Source organism: Bombus pascuorum, chromosome 10 (genome assembly GCF_905332965.1).
Source record: "Bombus pascuorum chromosome 10, iyBomPasc1.1, whole genome shotgun sequence".
In the NCBI taxonomy this organism is placed as follows: Eukaryota; Metazoa; Arthropoda; class Insecta; order Hymenoptera; family Apidae; genus Bombus; species Bombus pascuorum.
Genome location: NC_083497.1, coordinates 10,685,185 through 10,708,587, shown reverse-complemented (window position 1 = coordinate 10,708,587; position 23,403 = coordinate 10,685,185).

Genomic DNA, 23,403 nt, shown 5'->3' with positions numbered 1-23,403 from the left:
TCAACGATGAACATGCTAATGAACGCTTTAACAACTTTAACGGTACCAACCTGTCTCTTATCTGCGAATAATTAAGTCGGATTTAACGCGATTGCCTTCCATCGTGCATCTGGCGTTACGCTTAAGAAGAGTTTAATCCGAGCTTGGAAAACTTTTGATTTATGGTTCACAGTTGTTCCGAATAAAACCACTGGTATTTCGAGATAATTTATATTTATACGAGTATTAATTCAATTCGCCGCGTGATACGCAATTCGCGTGCTTGTAACTTGAATAGCATCAATTTCCTGACCCCTCGATTTTCTATCAAGAGATATCGGCGAAGTTTATAACAGGAAAAACTAAATTCGGTTTCCGTGTATGGATGAAAGGAAGCGAACGCTATAACAGGAAGTCGCATTATTCGATGCGCTATTGTTCGAAGATCACGCTCGAGCAACGTTCAGAGCCGAGAGCCGCTGATGAACGCGTTTTATTTCGATATTCTTCCGCGTCATCGATACTGCAAATACCGTGGCGAATTATTGAACGCAGTTCGCCGAAAGAAATTGAAAATCCATTTACTTTCATGGCTTTGGTCGTTATTCCATCGATTCAATAAGAATGGCTTCAACTGCAGCTACTTTGCTGCTCCAAAGTGAAACCACGATGATCGAGTTAGTGCTGACTTAATCCCTGTACTCCACTTCAATACCTGCTTTCTTTAAATGTAATTTGCTAACAATCGATAATTATATTACATTACATCAACTGAATAATTTTAACAAATAAGACTGACGACGACTTATCGTACAATTTGTCGTCGAGTCTATGAGAAATTTTTACGCCAGAAACATTCCAACGATCTTTCAAGGACAAGCCGATTCATCCTTGAAAATACCAAGTATCGTTTATAGCGGAATTCGTTCGTCGTTGACAGAGTTCCAAAAGAATTACTATTGAGCCATACGATTCTAAGGCTTCTATAAGCTGTTCAAAGATCTTTTAGCGAGCACAGCTCTCTGTGAAATATGCTGGCCTTAAATTCCCATCTACGTATCCATAAACGTCGATGGTATCAGCGAGAGTGAAAATATTTTTTCGAGCAGAACGACGGTACTCGTGAAGGATGTTGGGATCGATAGGTCGTAATCGAAGCTATCGAAGTTATCGGTCGGAGTAGAGTCGAACGGCGCCGAGGAATCGATAATGCGGTCAAAGGGAAAAGAAGGGAATACCAAACAAGCTTGCTTCGACGTGAACTGGATTGTACGCGAACGTCGACTCTTATTTTATATACACTGGCGATTGGTCGTAGTTCGCGTTTCAATTCCACGTCTTGAAACCTATCCGTTGTATTTTCACTCGTAGAAACTTCACTTTTCCTCTGTCCGCCACCTTTCCTTATTCTTCTCTTCTTATGGTGTTACTTGTTGTTTCAATTGCTGACATTCTTTTTCCGTTAGATACCGTTTATTGCAGCTTTCCATTTCTGGAGTTATTTTTCCTTTTTCATTGCAGCAACTTCTTTCTGGCGAACTTGTACCGTACTTTTATTGCTGCGATTCCTCCTTTGGTATCGTTCCACTGTTTTTTTACGAGCGTTTTTCTTCACTGTCTTTGAAAGTTCTTCTACGGTGTTCTTAATTGCTCCTTCATTGTTCGAATTATTTTCTTGAATTTTCCTGAATTTCTTCAATTTTTCGAGAATTTTTCTTTCGGTGTCCTCGACAGTTTTCACGTTGCTGGAATTCCTCCCCCTTTTTTTTTTTTTTTTTTTATTCTTGGAATTCATTCCTCGACGTCACTGAAATTCCTTCCCTTCCTCCCTTGTTTAATCATTGGAATTCATTCCTTGGTATCTATTATGACTTTTTTATTGCTGACATTCCTTTCTGTCTTCGATGATTGCTTTTATATTTGGAATTCTTCCTTCATACGATTCCTTTGAGGACATTCGGTAGTCCGCAAAATTACTTCAACAAACGTAGAAAATTTTCCAAGTTCCAATCTTATCATAGCAGATTGTATTCCGAGAATCTTATTATCAAAAGGAAGTCCATTATTTGGTAGCCTATTTCTTTTTTTTACCGTTAATATAGAATGGTAATGTCTACAGAGATAGTTACGTGCAGGAAGATAGCCAGCTGTCAAAAATAGCGATCAAGCAACGATCAAGCAATGCTCGGACAATTTCGAAGTTCAGGATCATAAGCATAATATTCGTCGAGAATATACCTACACTGCCACTGTATTCTTCAACTACGTTATTTTTTATAGCCACAGTATATGCTTGAACGTCTTGTCGAACGAATGCACGAAAGTTTGAGAAAAAATGAGTTATTATACGTACAACCTCAGTCCATTGGGCACGATATTGCATGCAGCCCTGCGTGTCGCTAAACTCGATACTTTAATTTAAGATCACGCTGTATCGCGAAGGAGGCTCGTGTGAATCGATCGTTTCGTCGCAGATTACCAAGGAACGGCAGCTACCTTATAAATTTTAATCATCGCTCGAACCTCGTGATATCGTCGAGGAATACTTAAATGAATTTCTGCACGGTCGAAACGAGACAAGAGGTACTTCGGCTTTAGGACGGTCGAAGCTCGGACGAGCTAAATTTCGCGAGAGGTTGGCCTAAAATGCCTCATCGATTTTCGCGATCTGATTGTCAGCTTCGACGGATTCCCGGCCAAAATTTACTTTACGGCCAGCTGTTTTGCTACATTAAAAACAATTATCAGCTTGTCGGAACAACCAATTCATAATTGAATAATATATGTAAAAAAAAGCACCTTGTAAAAAAGGAAACCTTATGCACCAGCGCAATGCAAATTTATAAGAAAGGAAAGCGTATCTGTAGAAAAGCCAGTACGCGTCGTCGCTTAGTTGCAAAGAAGACTCAATGCTCCGATTCGTTTGGCACAGAGACAGAGGCCAAGAAACAATGAAATATATTTTATTGTTTATTGACGATGATTCTTGGACCACGATTTATAATCTTTCGTACAAGTTCCATGGATCGTCGAAGAATAACGTGTCCGACGCTCAACAATGATCCAGCGTCTATTGGAAGAATTAAAAGGCTACTAACGCAGCGGTGAAATAAATTCTCGAATTGTCCAGAAATATTGGCCTCGTCAAATGGCGGTGCAATGCATCGCGGTACATTCACAATGCGTTCGTTTCGGACGAGAAAATCGAGAATCATATTTCTCGGAGGATTTATCGGGATGCAAGCGTGAGGGGGAGAAGGAGGGATCGAAGGGGAGAGAAAGAGTGGGCTGTTCGACACAAGGGGCTGAATCAGAAGCGCGTGCGCCGGCCAGCTATTAAATTTTAATGGTATCGTCCGTGCGGAATGAATTTTAATAGTGGCGCGTATGGACGGATGCGATTTAAAATCCGGTCGACGCGTGGACGTATTTTTGCGAGGTCGGTTGGCAAATAAATCAGCCCCCGGGTTTTATGGTCGTTCTGAATAAGACACGACCATCGTGAATCGACGGGCTCCGACTTTCCATCGTAGCGGTGCTCCTTCACGGCTAAATGGTTCATTAGTCGCGAGCTTTGACTTACAACGTAGCTGTAAAACAACGTGTAAGAGAACGGGGCTCTGTTCTTTCGCGTTCATAACCGATGCTGAACGATCGGCCAATGGAAACCGACAACCGACCGGTGCAATCTCCGACGTTTCTCGGCGCTGTTACGTGAAATTACCATTAAATACCGATCTTTGATGATTACCCGACGACTCCGATAACTGGAGGAATACACGAACATCGATCGATTAATTGACGATGATTAGATGATAATCGAAGATGTCTCGATTTTATTCTATTTTAATTGACGAAAATATAAAGAGTTTTTTTTTTCATTCGTTTTCTGCATCGATTACTACGATCTTTCGAAGAAAATCGTTGGTCCGTAGATTTCATTTGATCCACTCGAGATTTCAAGGACTTGGATCGTTCGCCCGTTTGTTTCTTACAAAAGAGTAACGTTAAAAATCAGTCTCGTCTTACGAGTTTATTATTATATCTGGTGTATTTTAACCACACCCTTTATTTGGTATCTCTGTCGCTCTTTTCAATATTCAACTTATATATTTGCACTTAAAGGATCGTTCCCTTCCAATGATATATTTATATAGGATTGATAGCTTGCTTGTATAGAGTAAGAGTAGCGCGGAATTTATTCAGCAACCTAATACTTGGCCGTGATTGACGATCGACGAGAGAAGAGAAATACGCGATCGATGACATCGACAGACATTCGGAGATCGTCATTCATCCGGAGTAACTACGTACGAAGTTTATCATCGAATGAGATGGGAATGTCACAAGATGGGAGTGTAACGGTAACTATCATACGCGTTCATGTATGTATATATTTATACACGTTCGTTTTGCAATGCAAGAGAACTAAAATATCGTTGCGCAACTCGCGGCTGCACAATGGCGCGAAGTATAGCCGAGTGAAAGGCGACGAGATATGGCGAGGGGCTTGCAACTAACACGAGTCAATCGTATATATACGTCGTCGCATTTACAGTTACATATTATACATACACAGATACACGTTTGCGAGCTAATTCGATTCGGTTTCATTTCTGTGGTCTTCGAGGTTGCCTACTTTTTAGCCCCTAAGATTTTTCACTTATTTCTTAGGATATCGTCAAACCGAGATATTGTCGACAGCTGAGAACATCGAAGCGAACAACGATATTATTATATTGGGTTATCTGAAAAGTTTCTTTCGTTTTATAAGGAAATAATAGATGCAGAACGTTGTTTTTTTTTTTTTTGTTTTATATTATTTTGTCGAATTACGTACGGTCCATTTCGTTCTGTTGAGATAAATACCGCGAAATTTCACAGACTTGGTTTCACGTTTGTACGAAGGTGCACTGTTGTAAAAAACACGTTTGCGAAAGAAAAACACTTTTCGGACAACCTAATACGAGTGCAACACGCTCGGTTTCTGCTGCTCAATTTTACGGTACTTAAACAACGGCTATCGAACGCCACAAAAATGAATACGAAGTTTCTCCTTTTGACGAAATTTCGGTTAAACGTTACTACATTCGTTCCTTTACTTGCTTACTTAATTCTTTCACGCAACATCGTTCCTCAAAATGTTACTAACTAGTCCATGCATTCGCTGCTATTGAAACATGGCTATTCTCTGGAATACGAAATATGGTGGAAGAGCAATTAATATCCTTTCACGAAGAATTCTGTGAAATTTCTATGGAAGGATTAATCAAAAATTAACGGTTTCCACGAGATCGAGAAGTTTTAATTGCAAAACATGCGCAACGTATAAAGAAATTTACCGAACGTATCAAAGGTCGGTGCTGCGTGCAGAAGAGGAAGAAGGAGGAAACGAATTCTTTTCCGGATGATGGAGCAGAACGAGGAGATACGAAGCACCGTGCCAGAACATGGGTGACATAATCGCTGCACGATCGATATACTACTTGTCTTATCGAGTGTCAGAAATACGTTCATGGGGTCGACTACGTTAAGGATTTGCCCCAATTGTGTCTCCACTGGTCACGATTCTCCTTGTTCTCGGATGATGAAATTTTCCATGTCGATTACCCATTGGATAAAGACTGGGATTGTCAGCGTCGATAAGTCTCGTCGATCGGCTACGTCCTAAATTATATTTCACGTTATCTCGTTTGATATGCCCACACGTTTGGTCTAATTTCCTATCCTTCAGCTTGACGCAACAACCGATTTCCAGAAATTACCAGGTTTCTGCGATATTCCAACAACCTGTGATAACGATCGCTATATTTCGGTATTTCGTAGACACGATGAGCGTGAAAAAGCTTTTTCCATTGCTCTGACCAAAGAGCGTTTGACGTTTCGTTTTAACTGGTTCATACTTAATAAGTTACTTTCGAAACCTGAATGCATGATAATTTATTATACTAATGATATGAATAAATATCTGAGCTAGAAATTCTAGATTATACAGACTTCTCTTTTACGGTTTCGTAATTTCGCTGTTAAATACGATAGCGAAATAATTTATAAAATATAAAGTTCGACTCGTTCTATTAGCAAACTTGTTACTATCGTTGAAGGTTATTCGTTAATGTTGGCAACCCGTAACTTATGGAAGGATTTAGAATTGTGAAGAATCGAGCGAGGTACGGTTCTCGTAGATCGTCGAGTTTAGCTCGACACAACGGAGGACCGTAAAGAGTTAAAGCGAGAGCGTGCTGAAAGCAGTTGGCATTAAAGAGCGCGTTTCCCTTTCGAATGCCGCTCTGACATTTGACGTGGTTGGGACAGTGCGTGTAATGCAGGCCAGAGTCGACGACGATGCTTCCGAAATCGAACGTTCGACATCGCGTTCGCAAACGAAGATAAATGAAATTTCCGCGGAAGTTGGCAGACTCGTCGAGCAAAGGAAACTTCGCGTGTTTCTTACGAGCAAGTTTCTCTGCTGCGTCGTACCAGAATCTTCGCAGACATCGCCAAGTTTCCAAGATACATCTATCTTAGGTGGGAAGACGATTGTATATAACAAGCATGCGCGACACTACTTTTAAAAAAGTGCCGTACTAGAACCTCGGAAACTTGCCTTGCTAAGCAATAACGATACGCGCGATGAACACGACTTTTCATTTATTTGAGTGCACCATACGACCTCTCTCGTTATTTGTCTTCCTCTTTTTTATGTTATGGGAATATACCGACATACTGCGAGCAGTTTATTGAAAAGGTATTTTTTTTTTTTTTTTTTTTTTTTTTCTTTTTTTTTAAGATATTGTTTTGGAATTTTTTCCAGAGAAACCACACGACTTTTCACATCAATTTTTTTCGCACGGTTGTTTGCCAATGTTCGGAGAATATTGACCATTCTTTTTCAAGTGAAAACAATCAAAAGCCAGCTTTCGGTTTCATCTTTCATACAGAGTCCGTTGGGAAGAAAAGTCTCGCGATCTCTTTGTAAAATAATCCGTAGTGACAAAAGGTTTATATAATCTACCACTATCTGGTTCATCAAGAGATGAAACAACGCGTGATTTACTTTATTCGGTGATAAAACGACGTTACGATCTAGTTCAATTTGCAAAACGATAATATGAATTTACTCTACGCGAAATAGACGACATCGGGAACCGTCTCTGGGAATGTCCAGCACGCTTACAAGTTCGGCAAATACTATACAGCAGTAATCAAACTTCGGAAGCTAGTAATTTGCTATAATTTACACGTTAAACGATGCTTGGCAACTGTTAACGCAGATACGCTATTTACGTTAGACGATAAACACCGATCGTTTGAGCGTATTGCAATCGCGAAAATTTCGGTCATTCGCGCTGTCACGTTGTAATTTTCCATTATGTTTACGGTTCTGCGCTTAATTAATTTCCCAAGTGCTTGATAATAATAATCAGGCAAACGAGTGGCTCGTATAATGAAAACCATTTTGGCTGAATTTTTCGAAATCTTCTCATTTCCATATAACATTTAAAAATATCTCTAATTTAATGTATTTTCAAAATTTCCATAATATCGTATTTAATTAGGTGTAATTCTTCCACATAATTATAAATTATACCTACGGCAGTTACACAGAAAGATAAAACCTATCGAAAGAGATAAAAATCGACGAGAATAACTTTTACACGGACCCTTTGATCTCGTATATCATTTGGCGTCTGTAACATTTAAACTATCGATCGGAAATTGACCAATAGACGCTATAAAATATTCGAGGAATTTTCATACACAACAATCCAGAGATTTGCTTGCTTTCCGGTTCTTCGGCCGGTGAGTATATTTATGAGGCACGTGAAGCCTCAATCTTACGCGAGTCAAGCCACGATTTAGGGCGTGTTTCTAGCAAACGAGATTTATATCCACAGGCGGCCAGATGAAATCTACCTTGCCGAGTCCCACTTCGAGTTTATCATCCGAAAGAGACCGAGCTTCGATTTCTCGTGTCGTTTGACCAGCTCATAAATAATAGATCCGAGGAGATGCGATCGTTAGTAAATACTTGATGACAAGCGCTTCGGGGATGGAATAAGAATAAGGTTGAAATCCTGCCTCGTAGTGCGAGCTTCTAGAAACTTTGCCAATTTTAGCATTACCAGACTGCAAGTAGACAGGATGACTGACAGAGGGAGGAAAGAACTGTAACGTGGGATAAGGATCGGCGGAATATTCGATCTTTCTGCAAGGGTTGCGAATAGAGTGGCTCGTGAGAGTATTCCAACGCTCGTCGTTCCTATGATCGTCAATTTCCCAATTTTTATGTGTACATAATGTGTGTTATGTAAAACATTATGTAAAACAATTGTGGTAATTACATCGGTCAAATTTGAAGCCAATTTGAAAATGTATGTACATAGGAGTTATTTATTTAAAAAAAAAAAAAAAAAATAGTTATACGGCACGAACAGTTACCCGAGGCGTATAATAAGCTTCGAAAATGGTCCTTTAGAATCTGTTTCAGATTTGACCAATATAATCACGACAGTTGTGCGAGAGCCAATGAAATTTCAAAATGTTTCGCACGGCACGCATAATATATCCATAAAAGTTTCTACAAGTTTGAACACTTTCGTGAGAAACTGTAGGCGAAAATGCCTCTTCACAGGGGTTAAGTACGCCACTGAAAGAAAGTTTCAGCCGCACCAACATCTGCATTCGATGCTCCAGAATTGGATGGAGCTGGAGCGCTCGACAACGCTGACATTTCTTAAAGTTAAGCAGTGTGAAATAGCGGCGTGGTCGAAAATCATTGCTCCCTGCAACCGACGCGACGTCGGGAAATAAAACAGCGTCGACGTTGAGCACTCTGTTTTATGCCAAAAAGTCTGATGGGTGCTTCTCGCGAAGAGCCGCGAAAGAGCACGTCCCCAGGAAATACGGGGGAAATACAGCAGCTTCGAGCGCTACAGTCAAACACAGTTTCGAGAGGGAATTAATTAAAAATTCTCGATGGAACTAGAGAAAAAGTGTCCTCGAAGATAAAAAGAACAAAGAAGGCAAGATGGTAGAGAGAATCTATGTCGCAGCGAATTGTATTATACAAGGGAATTGGTTCTTGTGAGAAAAATTACCGAGGAATTGTTGTCATAGGAATCCACTGTGATCCGTCGTTGTGTCGGCTGAGAAAGTAGGTAACGGAATGTCTATTATTTCGTCGGCCTTTGATGCACTACGCTCTTAATATCACAGGGCTGATATGTAAAAGCGGGACATTAACGGCAAATTACACGGTGTATAAGAATTTCCACGTGGGAAGTCATCACGACAGTGAAACGTCGGCTTAAAAACGTTCGTTTCGCGAACGAGGGTTTACGTCGTCCGACGATTATTAAATCGTTCTTCTACGCCTCTCATTAAAAAATTCAATTACCTGTGTGCCACGCCTGCATCGCGTAATCTCTGTAAACGGCACCAACGCCGTTAACAACGAGCTTCCAAAGGGCGCAACTATAATATCTACAGGGTGTCACAGAATATTTGGGGATATTTGCAGGACTTTTCTATCAGAACGATGTAAAAATTTGATACGTTGAAATACGCCTGTATCCACGAATCAACTAACGAATTTTGCCCTCTATCTGTCTGTGTGTTTCTCCGACGATAAAATTTGCAGAGCTAAATAAATGGCACGGGATATGGATAGGATTTCGACTGTAATATTAAAATGTTTTTCCTTCGAACGTTGAATTGTAGCCATTTCTCACAACCAGATCTTATTACTTACCGTGTCTGTTTTTGTATCGCATTTGATGTAAAAGAGCCCATAAATAAACGAATACCTCGAGAAGACTATGAACGAGACACGAAATTATCGCGCGACCTCCTAATATTTTCATTCGAGACGAGAGAAAAGGTACGCACCAACCAGAGAGAGAGAAAGAACATTGAAATTACGTGTCTGTCAGTGTATCTTTCAAAATGTCGAAGAATTATTTATCATCTCGAGGTGATTGGCCTTAAAGTAAGCGTAAGTTTCTCCTGGGATGGTGCAGACAACCGATCATAAAAGGACTGGTGCTGTATACGTTTTTCACGGCAAAAGTTGAGCTTTTACGATCGGACCTGCTCGTAGCTGGCATCAGGAAACTCGTAACCGGAAGATACCGCGACAGCAAGGCCGTTACATAGTTACCATTAGACGATCTGGCCCCCTGCTTATATTGGGAGGGTCTTCCTGTTAGTGGCCGCAGGGGAAATGCGCGTGGGATGCATTAATGGCTGCCACCGTAAGTGTTTAATAGCCTAACTACTTCGAAGCGAAGCTGGCTAATTGTTGAATATATAGTCGCGTCTATTACAAACATTTTTTAAAACTCTCACTACATAATACAGGACTCTGAAACGATTGCTTTAACGTGAAAAAGTTATCGAATTCTGTGTAGATTAACATCGTCCAGTGTTTAATTCTTCCAGCTACTATTGCATTGTAAAAGTTTAGATACGCGTGTCTTTGTTTTCTTTGAATTTGTTTAACGCTCTTGCAAACGCATACCAGTGAACGAACCGACTACTCAATCCAACGTACGTATTTATCGTTGCACGAAGAATCATTCTCTTTATGATTCATAAATAGTCTGTGAATATATTAGATAAAAGAGTATTAGATAAGAAACGTATGCTTTAAAAATTTGCCTTCTTCAAAATAATATTAATCTTCCAATAATATTATACTATAATATTAAGCAGTCTTCTAACTATATCGAAGCAAACCATCTAACCAGCTATATCGAGCTTATGATAAAAAACAGTTATTTTAAAGCATCGTGTGGTCAACCGAGCCGTGCAGTAGAAACGGAGCGTCAACGACGGACACGAGAGCTTGGAAACTAAATACCGGCGCAACGTCCCACAAATTTGCCGTTATTTCGAAACCACGTGGCAACAAAAAATAAACGTCAAACAGGGTTGCGTAAAAAATAACTTTATAAAGAGCGGAACAGGCGGGCAGCGCAAAAACATCGCGTTTATCCTAACTCTGGTCGCTATTTGCCCGCTCGAAGCCAACAGGGGAAAAACTACACGTAACACGAGCGAATGGTTCGATCGTCGAGCCGAACATCGCTGAAATCTATGCGTTTTGCGAGCAACATAGGAATTTCCGCGGCGCATCCATCGTTTACGGAGCAACGATTCCACCGTTCGCTACCACCGACCTTTCTCATGCGGACGATTACACAACTCCTGACACTGGCACTTATCCCGTTACACGGTATCCTCTTTCCTTTCTCATTTCGTCGTCGCCACGCTCGTTCCTTCGCTTGTACTTAAGCGCCACCTTATACGGTGTAATTAAATTCTTCCTTCCAACGATTACAAAGTCGGTCGATCGATCGTTCGCGTTCGGTACATCCAGGTTCTGTACGGGACACCGGGTACATTCCGATGATTCTCCACAAGAGAATCGTAATTGCACGGTACACCGGATCGTTCGACCCCCGAAGCACGGTCTTTTAGCAATTTTGCACCGTTATTATTGCAAATTGCAATCGTATCCTTCGCTTTTCAGAAACGCATCTCCGCCAACAATTTTAATTTAATTTCTCACGAAGGAACGTGCTCAGTGTGGACGCGGTTTAACGTTCATCGATCGAACCTCTCTGGCTGGCTGGCTTTTAACGAAAACCCTTCGTTTAGCTGTCCCGCGTCGTTGGAACGCAAAAATTGCACGCCCTTTGTCTCAACCAGATCGATCGCGAGGTCGATCATAGGCTAAAATTGTCCGTATGCCGGCCGATTAAACATCGGTGGCAAAAGAAGAACACGAATATGCATCAGGGACCGAGAGAAGTGGATTTTCCAACTGCCCAACTAGTTTCCCAATGCTTCGACGTGTTGCGCTCGATTCTGTTCTGTTTGCGAAATCCTTCATTTCCCAGCAGTTAATGACCAAACGAATCAGAGGAGGAATTGGCATCGAAGAATTTCGGTAAACAACGGAGGAGCGTCAAAATCTGCCTCGAAATCGCTCGTCAAATATTCATCGTGCATCGATAATCGTTTTCGGTTCCCTCGCGTTCATTATGGTGTTTTCCTTTACCCCGTAATATTTCGATTTTCCGTTTATGAAAGCGGAACGGTTAATTTGCCGAGAATTAACGACATTTGCTGGGAGTTAAGTGGGTGGCCAGTGTAATCGTGCTGATTACGACCGAATTCTGTCCACTGATTGTCCAAGCACGTTCTAGGCAACGTAACCAACCAACGCTGTCAGCCGGGGTTGCTCCCGACACGAGAATATCCGTGTAAACCCCATGGAACGACGACGAGGGTGAATTTTCGGATAATAGAGACGTCTCGAGTGGTCGGCGTTAATTAAACGTATCAACGTTTTGATGTTCTTCGTATCTGTACTCGATCGAACTTCTAATAAGGGGAGTGCTAACAAATTTGATGGAACTTTGTCGTAGATAAGTGGACAAGTGAAAAATCTTCTTTTCCTGACTCCCATTTTTCGATATGTTTTAACTAGATCGTGCACGTTTGTTCAAATTTATATTTTTTATCAAGCGTACTGAAAAAAATGATACTTTGACAAAAAGTTGTCTCACCTACTAAACATTGAAAATGGTCTGTTGTAACTTTTATATCCAATATACAATATGAACATCCGCAGCCTGGTTATTAGTTAGATTTGTCAACGACTCGGTTTTCATTAATTTTGCGTTTTACTAATATTCGTGTATCGTAATAAATCGGTTTAAACTATCGAATATTTATAAACACTAGTTTATATACCGTCTTGTTAACAACATCTCTTCAGTGTTGAGTGTCTTCTCTATAATTACCTACGATTTTAGTTTATTGTTACTATTCGCTCTTTCTGTTATTATCATTGTAGTAGCACAATTTATATTGTGTCATGTACCATCACACACTTTCACTTTCTTCTCTCTGTTTCAATAGAACAACTTCGTACACCGTTGGAGACAAATTAATCATACGTCTAAAAACTAAGGTACGTACCAAATGTCTTCATAGCGAATGGTACACGTTCTTCTCTACACTGATCGTGACTATTACTAATCGTGACGAGAATAAAAATAAAGAAACATGCTGAAAATTGGATTCGACTGTTCCTGAAGCAATTTGCGTATCGACTAACTTCTAAGCAGATGGAGGCTGAAGAACGCGAAAGGGTCGAGAGTTCGATACCTAGAAGGGTGTCTTTTAACGAAAAGAAGCGTTAATCCACTTCTCCTCGATCTATTTAACTGCCTTTGTTCTTCGCCACGTAGCAACACTTTTACCCTCGGTTGGACGCGTTTAATGTTCTCCCCTCTGTCCTACGCCTCTTCTTCCCGACACCTTCGATAGAGGAAATGCAATAAACAATCGCCACCCCTACGATATCTATTAAACGAGTAATTTCCATGTTAAAGAGAATATACGATTTACTTGGAAATCGGAGGGAATTTTATTGGCAAACGAGCGATGGGCCTTTTGTTTCTAACGTACCGTGAAAACCTCGATCCGGATTCTATATCATTCGGACTGATTTATCGCGGAGATTTCGATCGCGATCGAAGGCTGCGAATGATACGGGTACGCGTCCCGCTGCATGATACATAGCTTCATCCAGTAGGCGATTTATAGCAATTCGAGGCAGTCATTTAACACGTTCGTTATAACGAGCGATCAAGTGCTTAATCCTGCAGCTTCATTACTGGCCGTGTTTACCAACGTTAACGAACAGATTTACTTTAACGCGTAAGGATAACCTGCGCGTGCGGTTCTTGATTATCTCGAAAATAAAGGTCTAATTGCGGAGCTGCTCGTTCTCCGAGGCTTAACAATCGATTATAATTAAAGCCCTTTTTCTTACTAGACGTAACGCGAGACTGGGACGTAGAGACAATGCGTAGAAAATTGTATAGCAGAATATCGCCGTACGATCTTTTCGATATACAAAGTGATCAACGCGTCTTGTTGCAAATTCCTCGATTTCACGATATACGTAATATGATTAACGTTATTTATTATAGTGTTTGAAAATCTTCGCCGAATTACAAGTGTGTGAAAGCTATTGGAAAAAGAAATAGCTTGAAGGAAAAACCGGTGAAGTTATAAATGAGAAATAGTCCAATTTTATCCGAATCTTTCTTAACTTTCTCTACGACTTTTCTCAACAACCTAATGTAATTTTGATTACATAATTTGTTCGATAGATTAGAAAGTTAGAGACCTAGAGGCGTTCGGTATACGATTTTACACCGATAATTGCGTAACTTTCATCGATGTTCCTCTTTCAATTAAAGGTTTTAAAATAAACAATAAATAGCAGTTACCGATCGCAACCGTGCCGCGTGTGTTTGAAAGCAGATCCTTTGGAATGCAAAGCCGCGTGGCGACGAGACACGGAGACTTCGGCGATGGACAGTTTAATCTAGTTGTTAATTTATAGCGTTTCGGGCGAGTCCTTTAACACGTTCGTTATCAGAGCCGAATAACACAAAGGACTTAATCTCGCCGGTTCATTTGCATGCAAACCTCTTGAAGCGGCGACCGGAACCGAGACGGAGCCCCGATAGATGCAATTAAGTTATTCGTAGTCCTCCACCCTTTCGTCGTCGAAAAATAAACCGACCGCCTGCCAGCAAACAGGATGCAAATCGTGCCACAGGGAAATTACTTGGTAGGGATGACAGAAGGACAGGAAAAAAAAAGAGAAGAAAGAGAGGGGACGAGTGAGAGGGGAGAAGAAATATTCAAACACGCAGAGAGATGAAAAACAATCGAGCAAGTTTTAGAGTAAAAAGACGTGCCTCTGCCGCGGAACGAATATCGATGGACCGTCTAGTCAATTCGCGACAGAAATTGAAGCGAAATTGGATCGCGAATGAAGTAGTAGCACGTGATAGCCATTTTCTGATACCATTCTAGGAATATAGAGTATCGACGATCTTTCTCCGTACGAGCATTTTAAAGGGGGAGAAAAAGAAAAATGCAAGAATAAGAAAGAAAAGAATTAAACGATTCGTCGAAGAAAGAGACGTTCAGGCAGCCGTTTGCGCATTATCGGTCGAACATAAATCAACGATCGAGTTCTAATGGAATCACAGGGTTGTTAAAGGCTGCGGTAAATGCACTACATTGTCGCGCAATCGCCTTTTCGCTCGTAAAAATCCTCCACACAGCCTGACAATCGGAGAGGTATACGTCCGAGCCAATGACCCATGCGCGCTCGATAATTCCAGTGAAAACGATCGTCGCGGTTTTTCTTTTTTCTTTTTCTTTCTTTTTTTAACGAAACAATAATGTTAACGTTGCTATATGGGACCGTGAAAATGATAGCGATTGACCTATCCATCTGGTTGTTCGACCAATGTTGACCCATTTCAATTTCAAACACGCGGAGAGGGTCGTGATTCTCATCCATCTATTCGTCGATGTATCTAACCTGAATACACACACGAAAATTGAAATTGGAACGATGCGGCCCGTGCCAGTGAACCAGCCAAATGAAATTCATCGGGCTTGCTGCGAGAGATAACGCGTGTTAACACTTGGACCTTGGGAGAAACCAAGACGTTACGATATAAGAATAGTTGATAAGTCGAGCGGTGTGCATGTTTTAATATTATGCTGCGTGTATGTAACGTCTCTACGTTTGATTTTCTTTTTAATTTCAAGCGAGGAAAAGATACATGTTTGTCAGGAAGATCAAATGAAAGGGCAATTTTGAGATTTGTTAGTTTTCTTCTTGTTGAAATTCTGTTGCTAGTTGTATGTTGGAATTAACATTGAGCTTACCAGGTCAAAAATTATACATTCGTTGTTATTTCTTTTGTAAATATATAAATATGTAAATTCTTATACCAACAAAAATTGAGAAATCGATTAGTCAGATAATACGAGGATTTACATAAAGTTAAATGAACAAAAGAAATAACATGGAATGTACAATTTTAAACTAAAGTTTGAAACCGGTCGTTTAGCCGCGTCTGGTAAGGTTAGCGTTAAACGTACCGTAATGTGAAATAAAAAGGAGAATCGGGAAGATCTTGATAGAAAATAGTAGCGAAAAGGGAGGCTGGTACATGGCGAACAAGATGGAAACGAAAAGATAAAATAAATTTAGAAGAGACGGTAACGACTGCGTGGCAAGGCGCCCAGCACCTCTGTCAGCGAAATCGTCGCGTTTTCATGCGGTTTCTGCACCGACGAAGATAACTTCCCTTTGCATCGCAAACGCGATTTCCTATCGAGCGGAAAAATTTTTCTTTCCTCGACGACTTCAGCCATGCGAAGAGGAGCGTAGCAGCCTTTCTAGTCGGCGATTGATACAAATCTTTCTGAACGGTGCCAAAAAGAGACCGCGTTTTTCCCCGCAAACTTATATCTAAAGTGTCTCATTTCTTGTTCTTTCAAAGAACGTTGCAAAAGGAAAAGGCAGGCGATTGGCGTGACGAAAGGTTGGCTAAAATCGCACGTAAATATGAAAAAAGAAGGTTGAAATTTTGTCGATTGGAATTACGTTTTGTAAGAAATAAGAAAATATCTACCTTTTTCGAGCGATCGTGTAACAACTGCGATCATCGATGGAAAAGTTGGAGAATGTTAAGAGGAAAATCGTGTTTGCTACTCGAAACGTTCATAATCGATCGGACACGGCTGCAAACGTAACACGGTGAAAAATTCGTTTTACGTTCTCGATGTCGAATAATGGTTTTTAACACGATTTCAAGTATTACCGGTTTCGATGCTGTTCCCCTCAGGTGCACGCTTTATCGTAACTGTTCGGCAAGATTACTGTCACTTCGATTAATCGAACAGGTTTCGTTTCAGGCAGAAAGCAACAGGTGTATGCGCGAGATTTGTGTATCAAACTATTTCGAACGAAACTCGTTCTCTGCTTTTACTGCCTAATGATCGCGCGGAATTGCACAACCGTCTCACGCGGTACCATATACACGGAATTACAAAAGGAGCTTGATAAAACAGAAAATATGCAACGTTAACGCGTTTGTTCTCGCTAAATTGTGCAATTAATTTACCATTTGCGATGCATTTCGACACGACGGAAAATACCGAAATAACATACATCGTTGGTTACTTGGAAAATATTTTACATTTTCAAGACTTACCGCTCTCGTGTTGAGCGTCTCGTTCAGATTGGTGACGTTATTGTTGATGTGGTTGTTGTTGATATTATTGGTCGTGCGGGTTGAATTGTTGTTGCTCGAATGATGATTCGAGTTGTTTCCATTGTTGTGCTTATTGTGCTTGTGCAACACCATAGCGACGAACATTTTGGCCTCCTTTCCCGACCGGTTGGTCGTCAAACGATTTATCGTCCTTTCAGCGATCCGCAATTTCATTCGTTGTCACGGTGCATTCGCGTAAACTGAAACACCGTGAGCACCGATGCCGATTCGTCCTCAGGGATGCAAATGAACGACAGAGAAAAGTGGATAGATGAATATTACACGTCGTCCTTCTTTCCTCGCTGTTATATGTAAACGTAATGATACAATTTTGCAAAATGCGCGTCTCTTTGGAACGCGATCGCGTCCATCTTTCGACGCAACGGGAATAATTTCTAGCTATCAATTTGAATGATTCTCGTTGGGACGGCCGCTCGATGGAAAATTAAATCTCCAGAAAAACGATATTTCTCGAGGGCTGGCTGTCCGCGAGGATAAATCGCGACTCACGCACGCCCAGCTCGTTAATCTCGCGCACGACAAATCCATGCATCGTCCAATTAACGCCCTAACTTATAGCTGGCACGAACAGAAGCGATTATCTCGCGAGATTCAACGCGGATCGGTCTCAGCCACCTACCATTCGCCTAGAATGTATAATCAGCTCGGACTACGTAGTAATGCCGTTGCATCCGAGTAAATTCTGGCGTTCATCATAACGCGCGAATCGTGTCCTGGCAACCTGCAATTCACGGGCTCCCCTTTTTATCGTATCCGTGTGAAATGAACGAGGTTGCTCGAACCTCGACGTCGTTTTGCACGTGCGAGCGCCGAGCACGTGAAGAACGCGACAGCCGACGGCTCGTATCGATTCGTTATAAATAGCCGTGTGCAATCGACTGCGGCCTCCTTCTTCCGCGACTTATCCCTTTCGAACTGCTTGAATATTTTCCTTACCGGGAATCACCGACAATAGCATTTGCAGAATCCCTAGTTGGGTGCAATGGCGCGTAAAAATTCCGAAAGTTCATTGATATTAGAACGCGATACAGCTAAATCTCTATATTACACAATGTTCGAGCCATTCAGACGACGCATCTTGATCAACCCCATAAGTTGAGAAGTTACGGAAGAGCGACGATGCTACGAACACTGTTTTCCTAACTATTTTCATTTGACGATGTATCAATTATCGTCAAACTACGGACTATGCGTTTCTGAGGAATTTAAACGTACAAAATATTCGAGCCATTCAGACGACGCATCATGATCAACCCCATAAGATGAAGAGTTACGGAAGAGCGACGATACGAACACTGTTCTCCTAACTATTTTCATCTGACAATGTATCAATTATCGTCAAACTACGGACTATGCGTTTCTGAGAAATTTAAACGTACAAAATATTCGAGCCATCAAACGACGCATCTTGATCAACCCCATAAGATGAAGAGTTACGGAAGAGCGACGATACGAACATTGTTTTCCTAACTATTTTCATCTGACAATGTATCAATTATCGTCAAACTACGGACTATGCGTTTCTGAGGAATTTAAACGTACAAAATATTCGAGTCATTAAGACGACGCATCTTGATCAACCCCATAAGATGAAGAGTTACGGAAGAGCGACGATACGAACATTGTTTTCCTAACTATTTTCATCTGACAATGTATCAATTATCGTCAAAGTACGGACTATGCGTTTCTGAGGAATTTAAACGTACAAAAATGTGCCAGGATATTCAATGTCTAATATTTACCGATTAATTGACTGGTTTCAAAATTTCATTAAAGTTGTACATTGTTTGTTGTTTCTTTCGTTCGTCTAACTTTACGTAAACTCTTGTATTACCTGACTAATCGATTTCTCAATTTTTGTTAATACAAGAGTCTACAATTTTCAATGAAATGTTTTAACAATCTCATTAACACGTTTTATACGAGATCATCGTATATACGTTACTCAGAAGAGATACGAATATTTTGGAAGATAAAACGATGTCATCGCGGAGAATTACAACAGGCTGTCGTGTTCTGGCTGTTGTTAAAACAGCACGACGACAAATTACCGCTAAGCATTTGACTCGATTACTACCTTAGCAAACACCTGGCGTTCAAGATCATTTATTACCCGCGCTCCGGCTCTACTGGACCGTCCATATTTCATGCGGAATACCGCGATAACGGTTCAATTTTCCTTTTATCCTGGTTGTACTCGGCTTCGTCGGTGGCCCGGTGTTCGAACGGTTCCGTTTTGCGAATTACGCTCGCCGGAATTACGTAAGATACGCACACGGCAATCATCTTAACAGGTAACGCAACGGCGAATAGCGATAATTGCAGTTGGAGAGAGGTACGGGATCTGGGGCGACCCAATTTGATTACAAGGCAATGCTCTAGCCGCAATTATTACCTTGGGGCTAACCGCGTTAGATCGACTAGACAGGACTGCAACCTGCTGCTACATCGGCGTCCATCGAGCAATCGCTTCACCGACTTGCAACAACTATTCCAATTAACAGTAAACACCATGGTATATCCGAGATCGTGCATTCCCACAGGAGAATGCAACAGTATTGCACAAATTGCACTCGTGTCAAGTTCATTGACGCTGGAACATGTTTCGTTCTGTACGAAACTAAAGGCGATCGCGAATAACTGACGGTGTTCTATAGAGTGTCACGAAAGATGCGTGAAGCAGCTTCATAGAGTGACGTTTGGCTGACAAAGTTTAATCCTTAAAATCTGGGATACCCTGTATAGGACGATGTTAGTTGACTGGCTTCGAGAGCAGTCTATTAAAGCAACTGTTTCTAGTTAATTAATAATAGAAACGTATGTTTAAAAACAAATCTTATAGAGACGACATAATAGATTTGGATTTGAGACTAGATTTCTCAAGGACAGATACATTTATCATTGAATCGATTATTGACTTATTAATGAATAATAATTACGTGCAGGTGACAATGTGAAAGAGTTAAAATTTTCTAAGAAAAAAGCAGCTCCTATGTAATTCGTTAAAATACATACTCGTGGTAAGAAATAGCTATACCTCGCTATTAAACACCGTACGGTTTCGTCCATGGCGTAGATAAATATTCTCGAGTAGGAGCCACAGATATTTTCAACGTTCAGCGAAAATACTCTCCAGGCGAATAAAAAACCAATGATAAATGACTGTCTCCCGTTGGAATTCCGTCCATACGAAACCACGAACTTCCATTTTCACGTGATGTACGAGCACTTTCGTCGACTGGCGCGTACTTTCTTCCGCTCAATGGCTTCCGGTCGCTGGGATTTATTGATAATTGGAAAAGTTACTATCGGCGATCACGATGCACGCAGAATGCACGGTCCATTCCTAGCACGATCCTGTTTTATCCTCTTTCTTTCCAGAACGCTGCTGACCGGATATTTGTGCCGACAATTTGAAAGCAGTTAATGAAGTTACCTCGTTCAACTTCCCTATCCCGTGATTCGACGGCTGTTCAAACGAAATCCCACTTTCAAAGTTGCCTCGCGAAACTTTGCAATTATCAAGATTTTAGACGTTTCAGTTTCGAGACAAACTATTTATTTTCTCGCCATAAGGTACAGGTCCGAAGTGAATTCACGGAAGGAAAAGTAATCTGAAAGTTAACGTTTGCTTCTTGCATCGGAATCGTTAAATTCGTTGCAATTTCTTGATACTGTGACAACACATCATTGATGCCATGTTAGGGACAAACCACGTACAACGTGTACACGCTATTCCGCGACTCTTTACGAATTTATGAGAAATTGAAATGCACGAAAATAGCAAACAACTTTTCTCAGATTCTATTCTATATTTTAGATCATTATCTCGTACGAAAGTAAAAGTCTAATCAGTTGAATCTTTTTTTTTTTTTTTTAAATTATTTAATCTAATCTCGATTATCGCGTTTCATATGAAATCGGTAGCGTGAACAGAGTCATATCTGTAGATTTTCGGTAAATAAATGACAAATAATAATAATCAGCAAAGACTTCAACAAGCAACTGACCTCGGTTTGTAAAGATATCGAAAGCATATAATTAAAAGTCCATAATACAGTAGCCGGAGAAAATAACAACCGTATGGAAGAAAATACATTACGTCTGTCATTGGAAATTTAATTACGTGTATTACCATCGATTACGAACATTTATCAACTACTTTCTGCGTCAGATAAGATTTCAGCGTAAAATAGCCACTGATGTTTTATCGTGAGACAAGAGAGAAGACAGCTGATTTCTCGAAGCTTTTTCTTACGCAAACCTTGGCAAACATTGACGGTGTAATTATTGGACGACCAAAAACTGCAGTCTGGAGCAGGGGATCTGATCGTTTTACGAGGGTTTTACGTAGCCGTGAGCCACGAAACTGGTTCGTCGCGGTCGCTCTGTAACGCGAAAGCTTGACTGTCGCGAGTTAATTTCGCGTTAGTTCTCGGCCCTCGAAAACAACGAGCACCGTGACCCGGCTGTCCTGTAAATCTCGTGTTTTATGGTGTCCCGTAAATTATCGCGGCGAATTCACGAAACGCATTAAGAGTCCCGGCGGAAGGGCCGCGCGATAATTATTTCGCATACGCGATTACGAACAATGTAATAAATAACGATACATACGAAGAAGTATTTTCGCGCGAAGCAGTTTCGTGAATCACGATCTGCACGCAAGTCTGACCACGAACGGTCCGATTCTCCTGCTATGCGCTCAGCGTACGTATGTACGTCTGGTTCGCGTACCGCGAATTATTCTTCCTCCATCGCGTGTCCTTTATTGCTGCTCGTTAACTATAACATTCGCCATTCACTCATGCATTCTATAGTAATTCTTCCTGCATTTTGAAACGTATAGAATCATTCAAATACATTACCGTTCGTTTGTTTTTCGACATTTCTAAATTGCTTTAAATATAATGGGACTCGGTAACGCGATTAAAATATCGCCAACGCTCTCGTATAACGCAGTTTGGAAAATAACCATAAGATTGGAATGCTTCTTAAAGGGATAATATTAAAAGAAAGAAAAATGCAAATAAAGAAGATACGAATTCAGCGAAGCGAAAGAAAGTTCAACCGGTGAGCCAAGGAGTGATATCGATGGAACTTAATTTCAAACAAGTTTGAAACACACGCTTCCAGAATTTTGTAACCGAATAAAACCATTCCAACGAGTTACAAATATTTTGTGTTTATTACTTTTAAGAACGAACCGAAGAGATTCGAGTTGAATTCTGGGTCCGAGGAGTGTTGCAAACCGAAGAATTAGACGATAAAAATGTTGGACAAGGATTTGAATCTGAATGTGGTTTCTATTCAAACTCTTCGGATCCTTCTTCTCCGGTTCTCATACTTGGTGATAAGATCTCTATCTCTCTTTCTCTTTTACTCTCTCTATTACTTTCTGCTAAAGTTGATTTCAATTGGTAAAACGGTGCACAAAAGTCTGCCCGAGGGAACAGGATACGCCGCACTCTAAAATAAACTCGAGTAAGCCGCCGGTCGCAAGGACAACTGCATAGAACCTACTGGCAATAGATATTCCTACGTGGAGACTTTCTCTCTTTTTCTGTCTCTCCTCGAGCTTCCTTTCTTCAGCTACGCAGATTCACGCAGAACAATCCGTTGCAGAATTCCGCAAAATGTTCACTCGGATGCGAACCGTTTCCCCAGCAAATTTCGAGAATGACGTTTCACGATTCGTAGAGTATGTGGATGACATACCTCTCGTGGTTAGATACGCTCACTTCATAAAGGAAGAAACTTTTTCGTGGAGAAGTATCAGAGTTTCTCGTAAACAAACCGCGCACGTTTATGCAAGCTCGTGTGTTCGTTAATGGAATTAACTCTTTGCCTTGAAATTTTGTAATATTACCGTTTGAATAAATGAAATTTCATAGCAGCAAAGTAATTAATTCCCCGTTGCGGCCAAACTTCTCTTTGCTTCTCTATCGATACGAACGTAAGACAAATTTTTCAAAGATTCAAAAGTCAACCTATTAAGTTAGCGAGTTGAACTTAAGAATCTCGTACAACCTCTATATACATATTTTATACTATAATTTTCACATCTCCTCGAATTGATAATAAACTTTAATTAGAAAGCGTAACTGCGTTTCGATATTACCCTCGATAAGATTGATTAGTTTCGCGCTTTATCAGCGTCCTCTTATTAACTCGGGTACACAAGTTTCTACTTTTCCGTGAAACCATTTATCTGGCAACTAAGTTAATCGAT